Raw genomic sequence first — 12,426 nt, forward strand, 5'->3', positions numbered from 1 at the left:
TTGTTTTACTATTTGTTAATGGAAAATGCCAATGGTATACCTCAAATTAAAGATACTATCACTCTTAGTAATAGTTTAAACAAGATATTCCACAGAAGAAGAAGGAAAAGAATCACTCTAGTATGAGACCTATTGTGTTTGGATTGTATTTTCTTTTCTAAATCCTAATAGGCCAATGCAGGTAAAATGATGAATCCATTAACAAGGTGTTTCTATCCTATTACAAATCAAAGTAACTTTACTACCACTGTGTAACCTATAATAATTATATACTGTATAATATATAATGTATACCTTAACATTTATGTTGCCAATTTTAAAATTTTATACTGATCTAGTCCTTTTCACCTGCAAATCTTAAAATCTTAACATTTGTTCATCCAGTGTACTATGTAAAATGGCTTTAGCTCTTTGGAATTGGAAGTTGTGTCTTCTAACATGGCCTAGGAGCAGCCCCTGCTTTCCAGCATAGAGTTCAGCTTCCAACACACACCTCAAGAACCATGGATTTTTTTGGAACATGAGGCCAGCTCTTAGCTACCTGCAATTCGGAATGTACTATTTGGTCTCAGCAGTTTCTTGACCCTTCATGGGGCCATCTTCAAGTTCTGAACTGTCACATATGTGTTTTTTCTCTTTGCCTTTGGATAGTTTTCTGGCTTTCAGATTTTGATCTTGCAGATTTTGACAAATCAGAAAAATATCAAACCTAGCCAAAACCTGTCTTTCATTACAGTTTGTTCTGGTTGAAATGTTAAACCTTCTCACATCCATGGAATTGAAGCAAATTATGATCCAAAATGAAAGAGGAGTTGGGTTCATCTTCTCTCTCTCACATCCACATTGCAAATCAGTCCTTTTTCACTCCCCGTATTTAGTGCTATCTGTTGTCCTCTTGCCTCACTTTCTTCCAGGAGGTCGTCGTATCCTCAGGCAGGTCTATAGAAACACAATTTAGTTTTCCTTTCATCATGCAAACACAATGCTACACCTGCACTAATCATCTGTGCTTAAAGCCAACGGATGATGGGGGGCAAGTGTTAGAAATTACCCAAGGCACTTAGCACCTAGAGTGTTTTCTCACAGCCTCACCTGTATGGATAATTTTGTCAGCCAAATAGAGTAAGTGGATATTAGTTGATCAGAGCAGGAAATAAGCTTGAAGCCAGGGATAAAAAAAAAATTAAGAGAAGCAAATGAAGCCTCCAGAAAGGGAATCTGAAAGAGACAAGGAGAAGGATTAGAAGCAGACGGCATGAGAAACGGTTCCAAGAAGCAATGAGAAAAGGCAGAGCTGGTGATAGTTCAGTGCTAGAGACCATTAAACATCCATATCCCAAATGGTTCCAGATCAGACCTCCCAGGGAATGAAATTAATATGCAACAGTCTCCTCCTTTGCCAACTGCTTGTGGCATTTGTCTCAGCTGTCTGTGAAAAATTATGTGTACTCACAATAACAAACATGTACGCGACAGCAATCATTCCGAGGTGACACGAGTCATTGTTGAAGAGTCATGCTCCCAGCACGTTGGGAGGCTGAGGACGGCAGATCAACTGAGGTTGGGAGTTCAAGACCAGCCTGACCAACATGGAGAAACCCTGTCTCTACTAAAAATACAAAATTAGCCAGGCATGGTGGCACATGCCTGTAATCCCAGCTACTCGGGAGGCTGAGGCAGGAGAATCACTTTAACCCGGGAGGCAGAGATTGTGGTGAGCTGAGATCGCACCATTGCACTCCAGCCTGGGCAACAGGAGCAAAACTCCATCTCAAAAAAAAAAAAAGTCATGCTCATGGCATTACTTCCTTAAAACTTTGAGTAGGATACAGAAGGAAATAAAGACAGTAACCTCTTTGGGATTCTGTACATCTTCACAAAGCCTTTCTTCATAGATCAGAAAAGAAACTTAAATATTCCTTGGGTTTAAGCTGCCACAGAATTGTGTTAAGATTATTAAAATACAAGCATTTAAATATGAGGATCATAAGTCTGCCCTTACTACTTTTGCTCCATTATCCTCTGACTCATCATCTTTCATAGACCCTGACAGATCCTCCTCTTCCCACTCTTCTCCACCCCACTGTCTTGCCCCGAGTGGCTGATCTGTGTAGACTAGAACAGACTCCTTCAGGTTTCTGGTTGGGCTAAGTCCTGGAGGGCCCTGGCAGATCAGAAGGAAGAAAGAGAGGAACTCAAGGTACTTAGTGTCCCATCTTCCTCCTATGGGCTTGCCTTGGCCCTCTAAGTCAGGTGAAGGTCTCCACTCAACACAATGCTTCCCTGTGTTCAGGAAAGTGCATCCACCCTCTGTTCATTTAGGGTTAAGAGTGGTAGCAATTCTGCTTTGTAGTCCCCAGGTGATCCCTTATCCCTGTGGTTTCCTCATACCCTGATGACACCTTCAGATATAATCTTTTCATGAAACCCTCCTTGCATTGAGTTTTAGTGTACCCTCTCTTTCTAGCTGGGACCACAACTGCTACATCCTCCTCCTGATTGCCCAAACCTAAAATGATGATGACCCATAATTATTATCCAGATATGGTGACACAAGCAATTCCTGAAATGCTTTCCTCTGAAATTGCTAAGGATTACTCACAGGCAAGTTACACAGCTTCAGAATTACTTTTCCAGCTCTATATTCCCTATTATTTCTCGCTGTTTGCTTTTAGACTTAAGTAAACTTCAACTCCAATTCTATAACTTAGTAAAAGAATCACATTGATGTGAAAGTCCAAAAAGACATTTGATGTTGTAAGTGGAATTTTCTCATTCATTCATTCTCTGTCAATGAGAAATTAAATGACTAACACTAAATGGAGTGCTACATATGTCTGGCATTTTTTACAAAGGAATTTATATACTTTCTCTCATCCAGTTCTCTCGCAAGCTCTGTAGGGTAGGTTCTGTTATTACGTGTTTTAGATGTGAGAAAACTGAGACTCAGAGAGGCAGGCAAACTACCCAAAGACATAACCCGACAGTAATGTGTCTGGGATTATTAACACCAAAAGTTGGCTTTTTGGTGGAATTTGTAACGATGAGTGATTCATACATTTGAAGTGGTGCTTGACTTATTTAATGGTACATAACAAACCACTCCAAAACTTAATGGCTCAAAACGATTTATTATTTTCTCTCACTTACTAGTCTATTTGAAGACTAGCTACCACAGGGGAACTCTTAGGCATTTTTTTTTCATGTCTGTTATCCTGGAATGAGTAAACTCTAATGAGAATAAAGAATACCAAATATCATGGAGTTTGGATGAGAAGTGTGATACAACAGGGTTACAGTTTGAATTAGGAGTCATGCCAAAATGAAGGTAGAAAGGAATCCAGATCAATGGAAAGGAGGAAGCACCTAACATAAGAACTAGGTGTGCCATTAAGAATTATGCTTTGGGCCATGCACGGTGGCTCACACCTGTAATCCCAGCACTTTGGGAGGCTGGGGCTGGTGGATCACTGGAGGCCAGGAGTTGGCCAACCTAGTGAAACCTCATCTCTACTAAAAATACAAAAAATTTAGCTGGGCATGGTGGCACATGCCTGTAATCCCAGCCACTCTGGAGACTAAGGCAAGAGAATTGCTTGAAACCAGGAGGGTGGAGGTTGCAGTGAGCTGAGATTGTGCCACTGCACTCCAGCCTGAGCAACAGAGCCAAACTCTGTCTCAAGAAAAAAGAAAAAAAAAATGTGTTTTGCTCTTCAAAATCTGACTCCCTCCCTCAGTCATGTAACCTGCAGCATAGTATGAGCGCGAGCGCAATCACAGGGAGCCAGGCGAAGGAGGAGAGTGGTACACAATTAAGAAGGGGACAACCTCCCCAGGCTCTCACTGAACTGTGTTACCACATGACGATGGAAAGGCTTCAGCTAGTTTTCCCCCCAAAAAAATGAATCTGGTAAATCACTATGTTTAACTTACATCTGTTTTATTAAAACCTAAGGACAATCATTTAATATAAAAAAGTTTTTTGAGACATTTTATTACCGAAAACTAAGATCCAATTCAACCATGGCTTCTGTAGTGGGAGTTCTCAGCAGACAGAAGACAATTACAAAAATCAAATAAAGCTGTTATAATTTTAAATCAAATAATTACAGACAAAATGACTAAGTATTGGTATTTTTGTTTTTAAAAATAAAAACCAGGCTAAATAAATGAAAATAAATACTTAAGTAATTGTTGCAGCTAAAGCAAAGCACATACCTTCTTCACCTAAAATATTGGCTTGCATGTTTATTTTCATTTTAATGAAACCCAGCCCCTGTACAATATGTGTAAACGTCAAACTAATTTTATGTTTCTCTACTAGGTTTCCCACCATTCTAAATGGTGCACATTTAACAATATTTTATATTTCATTATTACTGTGGCCCTCAGGTTCTGTGTTAGAACAATTACATACTGTAAAGAATTAGAAGTTTTTGAGGATTTACTCTCCAGAATAGTGACTGAATATACTTTGATAGAAATGGAGTAACAATAGCTAACTCTAATTTATCTACTGCAATTGGTAATAAAGGAAGATAGTTAAGCTCTCAAATCTGGAAGTCTGATATTTTAGCCAATAATCTCAACCTTCTCATTAAACAAAATATGTATTTGCAGATAAGGCCTCTGCCCTTATTCTCTCATCTTGTTATTGATGTCCATTACTTGCATTTGGACTATGCTATGCATGTGATGGACATTTATAGAACACTCCTTGAGGGTAAAGCTCTGTTGGGTATTGAAGGGTACAAAGACTCTACCTATCCCTTCAATAAACCTAGAACTGCAGAGAGATAGACACCTGCAACTGAAGTTCCTGCCTCTCACGATATTCATATAATTGGCTCCTCCCCTCGCCAATTTTATGGTTTGTGAAAGTTCAAAGCGTGTCTTCCATATCTTTTCTCACCTATTGGACTCCTGTTGCTGCACATGCTGCTTCTGTGATGCATCGAGTGGACTCAGATGTAAAACTGCACTGTCTCTTTGAGTTCACATTTAGCAATTTTTTATTCACATTTATGAGCTGAATAAACTTGACAGAAGATGGTCTGAAAGGAGACAGATGAGGAACTTACATCACAGGAATGCCCACGATCTGTAAGGGAGCCAAGAAGGCAGGTCATCTGGAAAGCTAAATATCATTTTAAGACATTCATATTCTCCAATAACCATCAATGACCACTACTCACCTCTCTCTCCAAACTGCCCTTTCTTCTCAGATTTCTCTTTTATCCTGGATTGCAGTAGAAGCTCCAGATTCTTTTCCCTCTAATAAACAGGGAATGTCCCCCTCCTCTGAAGTCTTGGCACTATCTGATACCTAGATATTCCCAACAGGGAATCCAGTCTCTGGAAGAAGTGTTTGCGCAAATTACAGAGCATATTTTTAAAATATTCCCCCTTTTGTCAAATACCCTTAATTCAAGGCATGAATAAAAAGGACTGGAAAATAATAATGTTATGGTATTGTTAGAGATTGCTTATAGTATTAAGATTTCTTGATTATGTATGTGTGAATATATATAATTGTGGGACCATGTGGTGATTTTTTCCCCTTTTTCTACTATTTGTCAGAATGTTTGGTAATAAGACTGCTTTGGAGTAACAAAAAATTGCTTAAGTAGACTAGCTATAAATTTTAAGCTGATGAGGATCAATCTGAAATGGATGGTTAGACCCAGAACCTTATGATTATTTTGCCTGAACAAATTACAGAGATGAAAGGCTGCCTTCAAATTTTTGGACAGGATATCCCAGGTAAAGATGGAATTCATCCTAAAGCAGAGGAGTGATGTAATACCAATTCCATTATCACTCAGTGTCCGGCACTCCAGACCAGAGCAAAGCTGAAAAAATCGGCAGGTGTGAATGACTCACACTGGACACTGAGTGATACCATTCACGTATCTTCTGTCCCCATGATGGATGGAAGAAAATCGGCCCAAGAAACTCAGTAAGTGAAGCTTATATGGTGAACCAAAAAAGTCAGGCCATGCATGCTTAAGGAATCCTCAGTGAAAAATCATGAATGCTGATAGAAAAATCCTCCCTCACATTGATGCTACCACAACGAAGATACAATGTAAGTAAAAACACTGTCTTCATAAGGTAATGGCCACCAGGTCAACAAAAACAGCCACGAAGGCATGTTAAACAGAGAACCACTCTGTCCCTGAAGTAAATCCTTTCCTGCTTTGGAAATTGAGGGGCTGGAGTTTTACAGGGGAAGGGGAATCTTATAAAAGCCCTCCTTTTTTTTTTTTCTTTTTTTAAAGATTTTTACTTCTGTCGTTTTTTTTTTTTAATTTTTATTTTAAGTTCACGGGTACAAGTGCAGATTTGTTGCACAGGTAAACTTGTGTCTTGGGGCTTTGTTGTACAGATTATTTCAGCACCCAGGTATTAAGCCTAGTACCCATTTGTTATTTTTCCTGATCCTCTGCCTCCTCCCATCCTTCACCCTCTGGTAGGCCCCAGTATCTGTTGTTCCCTGCTATGTGTCCATGTGTTTTTATCATTTAGCTTCCACTTATAAGTGAGAACATGCAGTATTTGGTTTTCTGCTCCTGTGCAAGTTTGCTACAGCCTCCAGCTCCATGCACATCCCTGCAAGGGATATGATCTCGCTCTCCAAAAGCCCTACTCTTATTCTCTACAGGGAAATAAGATCTTCACTACTTCAGAGGAAACACAGCACATTACTTATACCAGTCATCCTAAGTCTTCATTCGTAAACATAATCTAACTATCAGAATAGCAAAGTATTATAGGAAAACAAGAACTTGGCTTCTCTATCTCCACCAAAATGAATGAATAGGACCAATCCAAGAAGAAGCTGAGGTATCTCAAGAAAAAACTTTAGGAGAGAAGATTTTTAAATCCCAATTAACAATAGGAAAATACACCATCAATAAAAATAACATTATATTGTTTTGGGAAAAAGTAGGATATAATAAAATTAGAATAGAATTACATAAGTAAAAAATTTCAGAGGATTGTCTGAAAAATCAGAGGATAAAGCTAAATATTTTGTAGAAGAAAAAATTACATTTCTTAAAATGTAGATCACACAGGAAAAGACAACATAAATAGGGGAAAAGGATAGAGACTTGAGGGAGATTCATGGAGGCCAAGGTGCATTCAGTAGAATTCCATAAGAAGAAATCAGAGATAATGAAAGAAAGGGAAACCATTGAAAGAAATATTAGAAGAAAATTAGCTTTTGCTGAAGAAATACAGGAACCTTCTGATTGATTGAAAGACACAGCAATCAAGCATTGGGCAGGATAGATGTTTAAAAAATAATAAAGCTCTTGATACAATCTCAAGATGAAGAGACAATTCTAAAAGCTTCTAAAGAATTAAAATAGGTTACTCAAAATGAAGAATCAGACTAACACCTGACATTTCACCAGAAGCACTAAAACCCTCGAGGACAATAATGCAATGCATATTTGTGTGTATATGTTTTAGAAAGACATCTGGAAAAATATACATCAAACCTTTGGGAGTTGAGGGGGAAGACTCGCTTTTTACTTTCTACCTTGCTGTTGTTTTAATTTTTAAGATCATCTTTTATTACTTTTATAACTAAACCCTTTTAAAAATATCTTTCCCTTCTAATTAATTCTAACCATGGACAGAATTAATTAGTAGGGAAAGAGACTAGACGCTGTTACCTCAATTAGAATGTTATTATAACAGTCACTGACAAGAAACTGAGAGGGTAAGAACCTACAGTAATAGAAATGAGCGGCCTGAATCAAGGAATGTTTTGAAGATATTTTTCATGATTTGGTGAGTTATTGAAATTAAGAATAAAGGAGAAAGAAACAATAAAGGTGATTCCTACAAGCCTGAATGACTAGATGACTAGATACACGATTATGCCATTCAGATGAGAAAGACGAAAGGAGGAATAGATTTCTGTTGGATGTTAGGGAGAAGTCCATACGATGTTTACATTACAGACTTGAGTCTGAGGTATAGGAAGAGCATTCATATAAAGGGTCTGGCCTGTGGTCTGAAATGGGGGCTGGAGCTTGGGAGAGATGTTGACTGGAGAGATAGCTGGGCCATGGGGTAAGCAGACAAGAAAGAAAAGGACTCATGACAGATCCATGTGGAGAGCCTGCACTAGGGGAAACTGAGGGAAAAGAAGCCAATGCCACAGGAGAAGGAGTGTTCATACAGAAAGAAGGATCTGGAGAGATCAATGTCACAGCTAAAGGAGGACATTTTCTCCAAAAAGGAGAAGGATTTGCCATGTTGACGAAGACAAGAAGGAAGAGTTGAACTGCAAGTTTTTGATAACTGACAATGTCATTTCTTCTTCAGGAATTTCAGGTTAATAAATATTAGAATGGCCAAATAATCTTGTATAATATATTATGGTTCATCAGGCTGTTCTCATATAGGCATCTCTTCATTACCAAGGGGCTTTTAACATCTTAAGCAAGGCAAAGGTAGAAGACCTCTTACAAGGTTGCACTTTATCTAGATTTCTGGAGAAAACATGGAGTCAAGGAGTCCACCCCTTAGGGATGAGTTTCCAGAATTCCAAGCTGAGGTCAATTCCTGAACCAGGAATACCAAGTTCAAGGAAAAGATGGGCTGAAGTCAGGACACAGAGGTGAGACCAAAGCCACCAGGAGCAAGACCAGAGCCAGAGACCAGACAGGGAAGACAAAAACACCATCAGCGAACGTGTTCATCTGAGAGTCAGTCAGAGGACATATTAGCAGTGGCACTATGAGACTAATACCTTCTTGCCCTTCAATCATTTCTTGTCTGTCTTATTAGGGAAATCAATTGTTATCTGATAATATTTCCCACAAAAGAAAGTGTTAATCATTTATATTCTCAAGATCTATGACCTATAAAATATGCATATGGAGAAGATTGATACTTTTCTAATATGTATTATGATGAAAAAGAACTATTCATTTCAAATGGTATAATAGGGGAAGTGGTTCCTTCATCATTTTTGGCTTTTGTATCTTCCATTGAACACATTTTCTCTTCTGAACTTCTCCAGTACGTATTGCTAATAGCACATGTCTGCTTCTAATCATTTATTACCTCCATACTGACATCTTTTCGACCACATACATTGTATCTTTGTCATGAGAGCCACAGGGGCACCAATTCTGTCTTATTCTCCTTTGAATCCTCTATAGCTACTAGAACAGTGTACATAATAGGTTATCTCATACTAATTGGCTGTCTTTTATCACATTACCCAAAGATAATGACTACTGAGGATTATTCCTAATACAACCTCCATATCTGCATCTGTGGATTCAACCAACCTCAGATTGAAAATATTTGAAAAATAATGGTGTCTGTACTGAACATTTACAGACCTTTTTTCTTGTCATTATTCCTTAATAATACAGTATAACAACTATTTACATAGCAGTCATCATATTAGGTATTATGAGTAATCTAGAAGTGATTTAAGGTATACTGGAGGATGTGCATAGGTTTTATGCAAATACTACATCATTTTATATCAGGAACTTGAGCATCTTTGAATTTTGGTATCCAAGGGAGGTCCTGGAACCACTCCCCCATAGATACTGAGGAATGACTATATTATTTCCTTATGTAGGTTTTTATATTTTTTAAAGTATTTTAAGGTACATAAGATCTCTTGATTTTCACGAGAATTAAGTGGCTTAAATGGGAGAAAGGGTGGATTACCACTTAATAGATGAGTAAACTGAGGTTCAAATAATTCAATGATTTTCCAAAAGATTCAGTATTCAAACTACAGTCTACACTTCTTAATTCTTAACTGGGTTCACCTTCTACTACCAGAAGTGCTGTTGATTTTCTGTAATTGAGATTCAGATAACTGAACCCACATATCCTAGGCCAGTGGTTCTTATGTGGTGGTGGCTGGGGCTAGGGGAAGACTTCAGGGGTGTATGCATATACCACTTTCCAAGAAGAGGCTGGAAATGTGCAGAGTTATCACATGGTGGGTATCACAATGGCTGAAAAGTGATTATGGCATTTAGTAGGATGGGGTGTTTAACACCTTGCAATACTGAAGCCACCACGGTGAGAATTGTTCCATTTGAATACTCATTGCACCCCTCTTAAGAAACTCAGCAAGTTTAGGCAAATAAAGGGAACTATAGCCACCTCTACAAATATCTGACCAATAGTCCCCCTTTATGCTATCTGTATCAAAAATCTATAAAAGTTCAGAATTCTTAACCATTATTCTTAAAATGAAATAAGGTAGACATATCAATGGCAGGTTTCCAAAAATTAGTCTTACAGGAGGTAACTGAGCAAAAGCAGGAATTTAGCACACAATCCAGGCCCGTATTCTTTGTACATAAAAATACAACTATTACATCATCACATTAATAATCACATAAGCAACGTGGTGTGTAATTTACAAGACTTAAAGAACTCTCAGTACCTTGGTGCCTGTTAGAGACTTCACTGAATACATTTTAACTAATACTCCTTTATTTGTTTTGATAAAAAAGAGAGTCAAACAGAATTGTCTGGAATCTTTTCTTAAGGTTAACAGCTTTCTGTTCCCCTTTCTTCAAGTGTTCATTTTAATAATCTAATTATTCCAGATCTATGACTCCTGCTACTCAGGGCTCTCCCAAAAGACCCCTGACTTCTGATGTTCCACTTCTGCCTGTCCTTTAACCCAAACAGATTCCTGTTGCCCTTCCAGCAAAACAAAACGAAAGGAAATGACATGCTACAGAAGGCTTTCTTCTCAGTTTGCAACAAACCCTGTAACAACGTTTTCCCTCTACTTAGGATAAAGGTCTCCAGGCACCTAAGGCATTAAGCCACAGAGCATTGCCCTCCTGCATTATTACCTTCCTGCCATTACCTTTTAAAACATTCTAGCATTTGTATTTGATCCTGTTCACACTGCTATAAAGAACTGCCTGAGATTAGTAATTTATAAAGGAAAGAGGTTTAACTGACTCACAGTTCATGGCTGGAGAGGTCTCAGGAAACTTACAATTATGGCCGAAGGCAAAGGGAAAGCAAGACACGTTCCACACAATGCAGCACAAGGCAGGAAGAAATGCCAAGCAAAGGGAGGAAGAGCCCCTTATAAAACCATCAGATCTCGTGAGAACTCACTCACCATCACGAGACCAGCATGTGGGAAATCACCCCAATGATTCAGTTACCTCCACCTGGTCTCTCCCTTGACACGTGGGGATTATGGGATTACAATTCAAGATGAGATTTAGGTGGAGACACAAAGCCTGACTATATCAGCATTGAAAAGGTTCTCTTTTTTTTTTTTTTTTTTTTTTTGAGACGGAGTCTCGCTCTGTCTCCCAGGCTGGAGTGCAGTGGCGCGATTTCGGCTCACTGCAGGCTCCACCTCCCGGGTTCAAGCCATTCTCCGGCCTCTGCCTCCCGAGTTGCTGGGACTACAGGCGCCTGCCACCACACCTGGCTAATTTTTTTGTATTTTTAGTAGAGATGGAGTTTCACCATGTTAGCCAGGATGGTCTCGATCTCCTGACCTTGTGATCCGCCTCCTCGGCCTCCCAAAATGCTGGGATTACAGGCGTGAGCCACCGCGCCTGGCGGAAAAGGTTTTCTAGGGTTTAGTGCTTTCAAATTATCTTTACTACAGATACATTTCTAAAAGGATATGCCTTTCCAATTTCATTAAGTTGTTTAGGGTGAGAACATAGGACTGAGGAAATAATTGGGCACAAAAAACAGCTCTTACCTGTAACCCTTTCAAGTGCAAACTGATGACAAATGCTTTACTCACTCAATAACTAATAACATACTTTTGGTTACACAAACATGCCGCTAAAAAATCGTATTTTCAATGATTGAAGCAATTATTCTACATAATTTTCACTTAGCAGTTCTAAGAATGTATTGATTTGTTTTCTGCTCATCTGGTATACTGGAGCAAATTGTTTAGCCAGGATGCTTTACAAAGTTCTGTGTATCACTTTGTATCTCCAATTAAATTTCAATTAAGAAATCTTGTAATTATCTTATATCAACCAGCCAAGAGCAGAACTTCCTCATATTGAATCATACTTACACTACTAATGAGACTGTCAAGGTTTGGCTTTATGTTTACCTCAGATAGGTGTCCAAAAACTGTGATGATTGTCCAAACTCTCTGAACATCTTGAGTCTGCAAAATTTTGCTGGCAGTCTTGTGGGAAGAAGTTTTTTTTCTGCATGAGCCATAGTGTCTGCTTCAAGTCCTGGCTCAAAGTCAGACTACAAAGGCAGACAAAAATGAGAGGGAAATTTTTATCTAAGTAGTTGAAAGCTTCGAAATGGATGAAAGGTTCAGGAGAAGGGAAAGTTTATTTTCTTTAAAACCAGTTCAACATAATTTGTGCCTATGGCGACATTCATGTTTAACCTGTTACTACAGTAATA

The 12,426-nt window shown here is 38.6% G+C and overlaps 1 long non-coding RNA gene across 1 annotated transcript; it reads right to left on the reverse strand.

Annotated features, from left to right (window-relative positions):
* Positions 1-220: 220 nt before the first annotated feature.
* On the reverse strand, positions 221-11,103 carry LOC112133024 (uncharacterized). The gene is made up of 4 exons (XR_002914686.2): positions 11,015-11,103; positions 5,196-5,355; positions 4,913-5,101; positions 221-939 (listed from the first exon to the last, which is right to left on the reverse strand). It is a non-coding gene; the product is annotated as an uncharacterized LOC112133024 (long non-coding RNA).
* Positions 11,104-12,426: the final 1,323 nt, after the last annotated feature.

Source organism: Pongo abelii, chromosome 3, assembly GCF_028885655.2.
Source record: "Pongo abelii isolate AG06213 chromosome 3, NHGRI_mPonAbe1-v2.0_pri, whole genome shotgun sequence".
NCBI classification, from domain to species: Eukaryota; Metazoa; Chordata; class Mammalia; order Primates; family Hominidae; genus Pongo; species Pongo abelii.